Source organism: Panthera onca, chromosome D1, assembly GCF_046562875.1.
Source record: "Panthera onca isolate mPanOnc1 chromosome D1, mPanOnc1 haplotype 2, whole genome shotgun sequence".
Taxonomy (NCBI): domain Eukaryota; kingdom Metazoa; phylum Chordata; class Mammalia; order Carnivora; family Felidae; genus Panthera; species Panthera onca.
The window spans coordinates 70,865,145-70,875,554 of NC_138348.1; positions in this window are offsets into that span (position 1 = coordinate 70,865,145).

Sequence of the window (10,410 nt, forward strand, 5' to 3'; positions counted from 1 at the left end):
CAAAAGTCCATGGAATAAGATAAAACAAAATTTACAGATTCTCAAAACTACTTCTGCCACTTATTAAGTGCCCAATCTACGGCAAATCACTTAATCTTTCTGACTTTCCCTTTCTTTATCTGTGAATGATTTTATAGATACTTCAAAAGGCTATTATGGGACTCAAATCCAGAGTATATAAAAACTTTAAAAGTCATAAATGCCTTCCTCAAATGATTTATTTTCTTCTTTATTTCTTTACATTTCATGTGCTCCAATTCTCTCATATTCTTTTTTCTCTCCATTCTAGTTCATATTTCTTATTAAATCAGTTCAACAAATAATTCTAGAGAGCCCATTATATACTATTTACTCTTCTAAATTTCCCTACATATTTGTTTGACACACATGCACACACAGGCACAATTCCTGTCCCATGTGGAGCTTACTCTCTGAACACTTAAGTGTATATAGTAAAGCTCATAATGTATTTTTAAGTGGAAATGAAAAGTTATTACAAACTATGTTAGATTGGGCAAGCACATGTTTGTGTGTATGTACGTGTGGTGTGTGAAAGCAAACAAGGGAGAAAAAATATGAATTTATGCAGAGAACCAAAGATTGGAAAAATGTACCTCAAATGTTAGCAGATTTTAGATGATTTAATTTGGCTTTCTTTTCATATTTTCCAAATTTTCTGTAATAAATACATTTTGTAGGGGTGCTTGGGTGGCTCAGTCAGTTAAGCATCCAACTTTGGCTCAGATCATGATCTCACAGTTTGTGAGTTCGTGCACTGTGTCAGGCTCTGTGTTGGCAGCTCAGAGCCTGAAGCCTGTTTCGGATTCTGTGTCTCCCTCTCTTGGTGCCCCTCCCCCATTCATGCTCTGTCTCTCTCTCAAAAATAAGCATTGAAAAAATTTTTTTTAAATTAATACATTTTATAAATTGAAAACTATCCCCACACATGTTAGTAAGACCATAAAGTGGAAAGTGCTATGAGTAAGTTATACATAGGATGTAATGGGAGTAGATTGGGGGGTGGGGGGTGGGGAGGCAAGTAGATATTTCTAAATTAAATGATAACCTAAGTGGAATCTCTATACTTAGCTCTGAGAAATAAAAAGTTTTTTTAGGACAGAACCTAGGGAATGACATTCCAGGAAGAGGACTCAGGAGGAAGAGAGGCTCAGCATGGAGTGGTCAAAAACCAATTATGTGTGTAGTTCCTACAGCCTGAAGTGTGTCTTGGGGTGGAGCAGGAAATGGAAATTGAATGCCATACTATGGATCTTAGATTTTATCCTTTAAGCACCAAGACATTTAAGCAGATAATTCACTTAGAGTCAGACCTTCACTTTTGGCAGACTATAGTGGTAGCAGTGTGAAACGTGTAGAATAGAAGAGTTAGAGGCAGACAGGAGGCATGGAAGCTTGTCAGCAGGCCAGTGTCCAGGTTAAAAAAAATGATAGAGGTCTGGACCAGGACAATGTAGTGAGAATGAAAAGAAACACAATTATCTTAATTCGATAATTAAGGAACATTTAGGGCTTATATCCCATTCTGCCAATGTGACACTACAGTGCTAATTAACAACAGTCATATAAGAGAATAAACTTAGGTGCCTACATACAATGCCTAAGTGATTTTCCAACTGGAAGAATAGTGTCAAAGGGGATGGGAAGGCCAAGACTCAAAGACCTTGGAGGATTTCACGATTTGGCTTAAGCCTAATTTCTGCAAGTACAGAAGAGATATTTAGGGTTAGAAATTTGCCACCCTCTGACCTAGGATGATGCTGTGTAGGGATGGGAAACAGCGCTGAGTCTGAGGGACTTTGAGGAAGACCCAATAGGCCTCAACTGCAGACAAGACCAGAGGAGCACCTGCAGTCCTGTGGGCTGTCAAAGGACAGGCTGTGCAGAGATGTAACTTGGAAAGGGAGAGAGGGAGTTTTGTTTTTGAGTCATGTTTAGTTTTCGTGGCAGCACGATTTCCAACTGGCATAAATAGAGTCAGGAATTAACAGACAAAGCAAAGAGCCTGAGTGTGTCATGGGAACAGGATGTCAAGACATGTTTGCTGGCAGTGAGAAACAACTTGGCTATCCATGCTAAGGAGGGGCCTAAGGCATGGAGAGGAATAAATCCTCAAACTCTCTTTGGCCCATGCTTTAGCTCATTCAAGGTCTGTTTTATGTTTGTGCCAAGTGAGCAAATGCTTTCCTGGTGTGATTTTGAGGCTTTCTCTTAATCATCTTTCCCTGACCATACACATGGGAAGTGTCTAAAAACCTTCTAATTAAGAGACAAATCTTCCTGTTCCTTATACAATGAGTGTATGTATGTATTGAAATCCAAACCAAGTTGTGATTGATCTCTGCCTCCCTGCTGGCAGACCTCCACGGATGTGTAGACAGGATGTGGGAGGGGACAAGAGAAGCCCTAAAACAAGGAGTCAGGAACACAGCCAGGCTTTGTGGTAGAGTGCAAAGAACCTGACTTGAGAAGTCTGTAGCACCTATGACACATGCCTTCTGAAGAGATGTCCAGAGAGGCCCATAGCACCATCTCTCTGAAGAGCCCTCTCAATTCCGCTACTTGAGGAAGTCAAATCTCTGGTGAGGTCTGAGTAGGTTAGATCACCCTAGGTAACCCCTAAGATTCTTTTCATGTTCACATTTAGATTCCATGGGCCAGGAGGATTGAAAATAACAATTATTTTGAACTTTTGCAGAAAATGAGAGGAATCTACAAAAGTGAGCTTTCTACTATAGGATAACAGAGGGTTTAAACTGAATCGGCTTAGAAGGCCACAGGTAACAATCACAGTGAGGCACATTAAAAAAACAATGTTTATTTTATTTTTGAGAGAGAGAGAACAAAAGCTGGGGAGGGGCAGAGAGAGTGGGGAAGAGAGGATCCATAGTGGGGTCCATGCTGACAGCCAGAAACCTGATGCAGTGCTTGAACTCGCAAACCACAAGGTCATGTCCTGATCTTAAGTCAGATGCTTAACCAACTGAGTCACCCAGATGCTCCTGGGATGTACTTTTCAGTGAGGCCTATTTTGAGTGTCAAAGGGATGTGCCTCACACTAGCCCTGCATTAAAATATATTTGGGATTTGTCAAATATGTTTGGTATCTTTGTGTTTATTGCTTTTAACTCAAGTGAAAATTCTTTCCTAAGCAAAAAGCTCCAAGGTACAGGAAATATGAGGAGGCCATAGGTGATGGGGTTGGGTGACAGAGAGAGCTGCTTTGGGCCCCAAAATTTTCAGACTGGACACCAGGAAATGACCTGTCACATGACCTCCAGGAACTTGAAGATTTGAGGAACTGCTTTCTTGAGAAGACTTGTTTGGCAAACACCCTCCCACAGCTTCCTCTTGCTAGCTAGTCCTAAAGGAGCTCACTGTTACCAAGGCCAGAACAGTTACCCTGCCACCCCACTCCTCACCCTCCAATGTGGCTCAGAGAGGCCTGCAGATTTTACCCCTCAGAGGGCAGCTCTCTCCTGTGGTAAATACTCTCCTGGGAACTTTTTAAAATTTTTCTTTTTATTACCATTTTCCTAATCATTTACCATTAACAGATTTTCTTTTTAGAATGGAATTACTGCTGGGGTACCTGGCTGGCTCAGTCAGAGCATGTGACTCTTGATCTCAGGGTTGTGAGTTCTAGCCCTACATTGAGTATGGAGCCTACTTAAGAAAAAAAAGCCTATAAAATTAAATTGTTGCCAATGAAATAGAATGAAGCTTACTTTATAATTTTAACGCTGGTTAGGCCCATGGGAATACACAACAACATTTCTGTTGCCTTTTATTCCTTTCATATTTTTTTAAAAAGGACTTATTTGGGCTATGCTTCTATAAGCTAGGTCTTTTTTTCTGGAAGGGGCTGAAATTTCCCTGGGGAGGGATGAGGGGTGTGTGTGAAATAAAGAAAGTCAGAAAGCAGAGCAGGACTCCTGCCCTTACTGGCAGGAAAAACCATGAGCATGCGTGCTTGCCTGTGTGTGTGTGCATGTGCGTGCGTGTGTGTGTGTGTGTGTGTGTGTGTGAGAGAGAGAGAGAGAGAGAGAGAGAGAGAGAGAGAGAGAGAGACCTTGATTTGGGAAAGGTTAATTATCATATTACCAATCGCTAAAAACAGAGCAGAAGGTTGATTCAGTAAACATTTTTTTTATTTACGTTTTTAATGTTTATCTTTGAGAGAGACAGAGAGAGAGAACAAAGGGGGAGGGGCAGAGAGAGAGAGGGAGACACAGAATCTGAAGTAGGCTCCAGGCTCTGAGCTGTCAGCACAGAGCCTGATGTGGGGCTCAAACTCACCAACTGTGAGATCATGACCTGAGCTGAAGTCAGACACTTAACCAACTGAGCCACCCAGGCACCCCTTCAGTGAACAATTTTAAAACTGAGTTTTAATCCTCTATTTAAAGTTTCCCTGGAACAAAGACTTCTGGTCCAATTCCTACATTGAATCTAAGGGTCTCAGTTTGTGAAATGTTGAGCACTAGACAGAGATCCTCAGATTACCTTCCTTTGTCTTCCTCCCTCCATTGTCTCTATGACATATTCTATAGAATATGTCTACCATATTCTACAGAAAAAGATGATAACATCATCATAACTTTTCCAGAAGGATAGCCAGCTGGCAGAGTATGCCTCTTTACTTCTCTGGATAGAAGAAAATTCTGAGATCTTTCTCCTTATCTATGTCCACATATCCTTCAAAACACAGACAACATACTTCCTTCATCATGAAGCCTACTTTAATTCTTCCAAACCAAACAATAAATACATTTTGAGAATTATAAATAAATAAAAGATTTCCCTCTCCCAAACTTTCAAAGAGCACAGAGCATGAACAGCACAAATTCTAATCTATAATTAGAATTTAGTGGATTTCAAGTTCTTGGTTAAGCACTTTATAAATACTAACATTGTAGGGTAAATAAAACTTTTATCTCCCTTTTGAAACTGATAAAGAGATGCAAGCATGATTAGATGACATGCTCAAGGCCATTGGTAAATGGTGGAGCTGGTTTTTTTGCAATATTGATACAAATAATATACTCTTAAACCTTACTGATGTCTTTACTATGTCTTAACTACATTTTTCCTTGTAACAATAATTAACATTTGTAAAAGGCTTTACATTTTACCCATTTTCAGCTTATTAACAGCAAGAATGCTTTTGCAATGCAGTTTTTACTATTTTCCTCATTTCATCAATGAGCAGGGCTCCCCACATTCCATGGGAAATGTGTTTTGGTGCCTTAATTGAGCCCGGTGTTTGATTACAGATTTCACTCTTCTTCAGACCACCAAACCCCCTTGCCTAGCCTCACTTGAGGTCACATGGTGTTTTTAATGTCTTTTGAGGACCAGGTCTTTCCCTTGATCATAGCTACCTGAAGGCCTAAGTTGTGGATACAGGGCAGGGACATGTCCCATTCTCGCTCAGGGCTTGGAGAAGCCTGCACATTTCCTTTACCCCTCAGAGGGAAGCTCTCTCCTAAGAGATTTCTAAAGTTGTATTGTTTCCAACAGGATTGATGGATATAATTTTATATTGGGCCATTAAAGGAGGCCATAGAATGTAAGGATCCGGGTCGATATGACCAGTGGCTTTATATGACCAGGTCAACATATCAAGTTGCTTTCACAAGCCCAAGTCTGGATATTGGTTCACAGAATGGTCTCTTCTCTTCTCTGAGAAGAGAATAAAGGTTCAATTCCATTTGGTCAATATACATTAAGAAAAACTAATGTGGAATAAAGTGTTACTTAAATGAATCGCTGTAGTAGTTTATCTTTATGTTACAGTTTATCCTTTTAGTCAGTCAGTATCTTGAACATTTACTATGTGCCAGATTCTATGTGCATGTTAGAACTTTAGGGGTAAAACAATGAGTAAGAATTTGTCCACACCCTCAAGGATTTCATAATTGTGAGAGAGAGATGCAAGACAGTTATGCCGTGTGATGGTTGCTAACAATGACAAAAGCAGGGTACTTTGTAATCAGAGAAGAAGGTCACTTACAGTGCAAGGAGTTGGATAAAGCAGGAGATAGTAATGGAGAGGAAGAAAGCGATTGAAGGAATGAGATACAGGGGAAAGTATTCCTGGCAGTGGAATAGCATGCACACAGGTGAGAGACTAAGGAGAACACAGAAAGGCTAGAAGTGTAGCTCTTCTGGAGTGTGCTTGGCCAGTAGGACTGGAATATATTCTGCCTCTTGGGAAGCTAGACCAACGGCCGGTCTCTGAGTGATATCTTGCTTCACAATCCACTCACCTAAAAACATGTGATTACACACTGAAGGAATTCTCTAGGCCTGTGGACAAAAAAGTTCCAACTCTTAAAAACAACTAATGCTCGAGTGCCTAGTATCTTGCTTCAGAAATAAATGAATGGATGATAGTGTTTTCTGGTTACTATGCTGTGTAGTAAACTGCTCCAAATGTAGTGGCTTAAAACAACCACCATTTTATCATGCTTAGATTGTGTAGGTCAGGAGCTCGTGAAGGACCAAGGAAGAAGTCTGTTACACATCCATGGCCTAAGGCTACCTCCTATAAAGTACAAGAATATGTCTCAGGGTATGCCACTAGGACTGTGTGGTGTGGGTGGGGCAAGCAAGGGGAGCATGAGAGTTTTTGGAGGCAGACTTCCTCCTCTGGTTTCTTTGTTCCAGCCCTCAGTAGGTCTTGTGTGGCCTTCCATGGCTGGACTCCTGCTTAGCACCAGGTGACTTGGCCGGGATCTTCACTCTCACTCTACACAATATTCTAAGAATGAGCTTTTGCAAAGGGACTGATCTGTTGAGATTACAATAGCCCCTCTTGATTACCTTTTATCCTGTGTGGCCTCACCCTTTTTACTCTTTAGCTCAGAACTAAGCCCAAGTTGAGATGTCCAGATTCTCACATAAGGACTAGTGTCTGTACCCCTGTTAGACCCCTAAGAGTTCTCAAATTTGTCAATTTTATTTGTTCCCTCTTCCACTTCAGCATAATTTGAAGAAACTTATCAAAGCTAAAAGTAACAACCATATCTCCTTAGTTTCTTTTTTAAAATTTTATTTAAAATGATTTTTTGAACAGGTAATTCATTCACCTAGATTAAAATTCTAAGATTAACCTGTGCAGATAAATAGGTTCCCTTACACACCATCATGTGCCTCATACATCTTTCCAATTTTTCTAGTATAGGACCTCAAAATATTCACTGAATTTTAACAATCAAGTTGCTAGCCAAGTATACATAATATATGAGATGTACTTTATGAAGCTAATGAGCCTTAAGCTTCAGGGCACTTCACTAGTCTAGGCCCTTAGTTTGTTTGGGATGCTGTAACAAACCACGATAGGGTGGGTGGCTTACACACAACAGAAATTTATTCTCATGGTTTTCGATGGTAGGAAGTCCAAGATCAAGGTGACAGCAGATTTGGTATCTGATGAAGACCTGCTGCCTGGTTCATAATTATCTTTTCACTGTGTCCTCACACAGTGGGAGGGAGAGGGATCTCTCCGGGGTCTTTTTTATAAAAACCCTAATCCCATTCATGAAGACTCCATCCTCCACCTAAGCACCTCCCAAAGTTCCCACCTAATACTGACACACTGGGAGTTAGTATTTGACCTAAGAATTTGGGGGAGACACAAACATTGTCTATAGCAGGCACCTTCTGAGTCACCTCCAGGAGCACTATCAAATTGCCTTTGTAAAATTTACAATCGTAATATATTTTAACCATATTAGTTAAGACTTTTGACTCCCTTCACTTGAATTCCCCTTGCCAAACTCTCCCTCCTGAAAGGTGTTGGGAGAGTACCTATGGGCAATTTTAGGCTCTGGCCAAGGAGACACTGAAGTGGAAACACATTTTATGTTTAGGAAAAGATGCTTATGAGCTTTTCAGTCTCTTCAGTGAATAGCTAAGTTATTGTTAAATGCAGCAATGGCTTTCAGTTATATTCCTACTGTTCACTCACCTAATGTCATAATGTGGCAACTCACCTACTGTCATAATGTGAATCTGCAAGGTCAGAGATATTTGCTATATAAAAATGTGTTATGGCACCTGGAGTTGGAAGTATGTGTGAGAAAAAAAAAAAAGTATAATAGTGCTGGGAGAGACAATTTATTAATGAGAATGTTATGTTTTTTTTCCAGATTTTGTGATGTTTGTGCTGTCAGCACTGTTATATTTTTAATTTTTCTCCAGTCTTTTGCCATTTTTAAACACACTTTTACACATTTATTTTTGTTGTCTTGGGTTCTTTTCTTTAGGTACCCCAAATTGTCTTTTGGTCTTACAGAATATTGATCCTCTCCTATATAATTAGCCCAGCAGGTATTTCACTACTTTCCTTTACTTGTTTACCCATCTGTCCACTGGGAATGACCCAAACAATAGAAGGAGAGGTCGTGTTTCCCACACCACAGTCTTGGCACTTTCTTGGCCCTTATCTAAGTTATTGGATAATAATCTCCATCATTATTGTTTATAGCAACAGATTAAAATGCAATCATTACAAGTCATCTTGGCTATGCCAATTCCTGAGTTAATGAGTTGAGAAAAGGACAAAAATGAGAAACCTAAAGGCAAAGAGAGGCTGGGGCAGGAGACAGCATCTCCTCTGCTGCCCTTTCTCCACAAACTTTCCTACTTTTGTTTGATTTGCTCAGCCGTCTGTGCTCACTCTTTCCCTGACCTTGAGAGAACACGGTTAGATATTCACAATGGAGAAACATGAAAAACTCCAGATAAACTAGACACTGACACAACAGACAGACTCTAAGTCATTTGTTTTCTTTGACAGTGCTTTACCATGCTGGATGAAAGGAGAAAAGACCATCAGTGAAGCAAATGGCTCAAATGGAGTTATAAATCAACTCTGTTCTCTTCAGAGGATTTATTCAGTTGATGACATGTTCAATCCAGGCCCTCATGACTTTATTATCATTATTATTTTTTATATGTGGAGAAATAACAGTTAATACACTTAACTATCCCAAGGCAGAGGAGTATTATTAAAAAAGAATGCTCTAAAATGTTACTGATTTCTCAAGATACCATCAGCTATTTTAAGGTTTGGATTTAATAAAGTATAATACAATTTCTTTTATGGGATTTTTATGTTTTCCCAATCTTTATTACACTGTTTCATATTTCAAAATCCTAGTAAGATCTGTTGAATGGATCCTGATCCAAGTTACAAAAAACTATGGCCTTTGGTAGCCACATAGTCATATTCCCCCAATTATGTCTTTCTACTTGATTGAATCTATGCTTATTCATATTTTTCTATTTATTAAATGTACACAGTATAATGTGATACATTCTGTCAGAGAAAGGATTGGAGTCACAAAGATTCCTAAGCTGGTTTGGGAAAAGGGATGAGGGAGAGAAGATGAGGAGAACTTAGAAAGTCATCCCAACTGAATTTAAAGCTTTTTAAAGAAGGACTACATCTATTTTGTTCTCTACTCTCTGCCCGCTATATTTAAGTTCCTGGCATTTGGGAGTTATGCTGGTACAGGGAAGGGATGTGGAAGAAGAAAATAGAAATTGTTTTACATAGAGATAATAGACATCTTCAAAGGAGGAGGAAACAGAAATTAATATGAATAATTTATTGAGGGCCTAAAATGTGCTAAAATGCTGTGTGGATATTGTGAGAGATACATTTGAAGAGTGGTGATCAGTTAGTAAATACAACCATACCAGAGAGCTTCATATTTTTCAGTAATATTTAAAAAGAGGTCATTTACTTGGAAAGAACCAGGTAGTTGGCAACATAATTGGGCTACAGCCAAAGCCATCAAACCTCTGAACTACAATTCATAGGAGGAAATAAATTCCCTTTGTTATTTAAGCCGGTTTCTGTTATTTGCAACTGAAAGCAGCTGAGCTTTATGTCAGATAAGATGAAGGATAAAAGCAGAAAAAAGTGACATGCTCTCAACTGTTCTAAACATGCTCTGTGGAACAGCTACAATAGTAGCATCACCATGGAACTTGTTAGAAAAGCAAATTCTTGGGCCCCACCCCAGACCTACTGGATCTCTGGGGCACGACCCAGGGATCCTTTTTAACATGCTTTCCAGATGACTTTTATGCTAGCTGAAATCTGAAAAACAGGCAGTTCTGAGAAGCCCCTCCTGTGCATTTCCAACAAGCCACAGGTGCTGCTTATGCCACTGAAAGGCAGACCACCTTTTGAGTAGCAAGGCTGTAAAATATTCTCTTTCCTGAGTGGATGTTAAGGTAAACACTCTTTAGTTTCCAGGGATGCGTCCTAAGATTTTGTTCTTACCAGAGGTACACCCCCAACTAATTGTGAACTAATTCAAGCTGGTTTCTTCCCAAAAGAAGAGGTGAAGCAGCTGGAAGAATATTTATTCT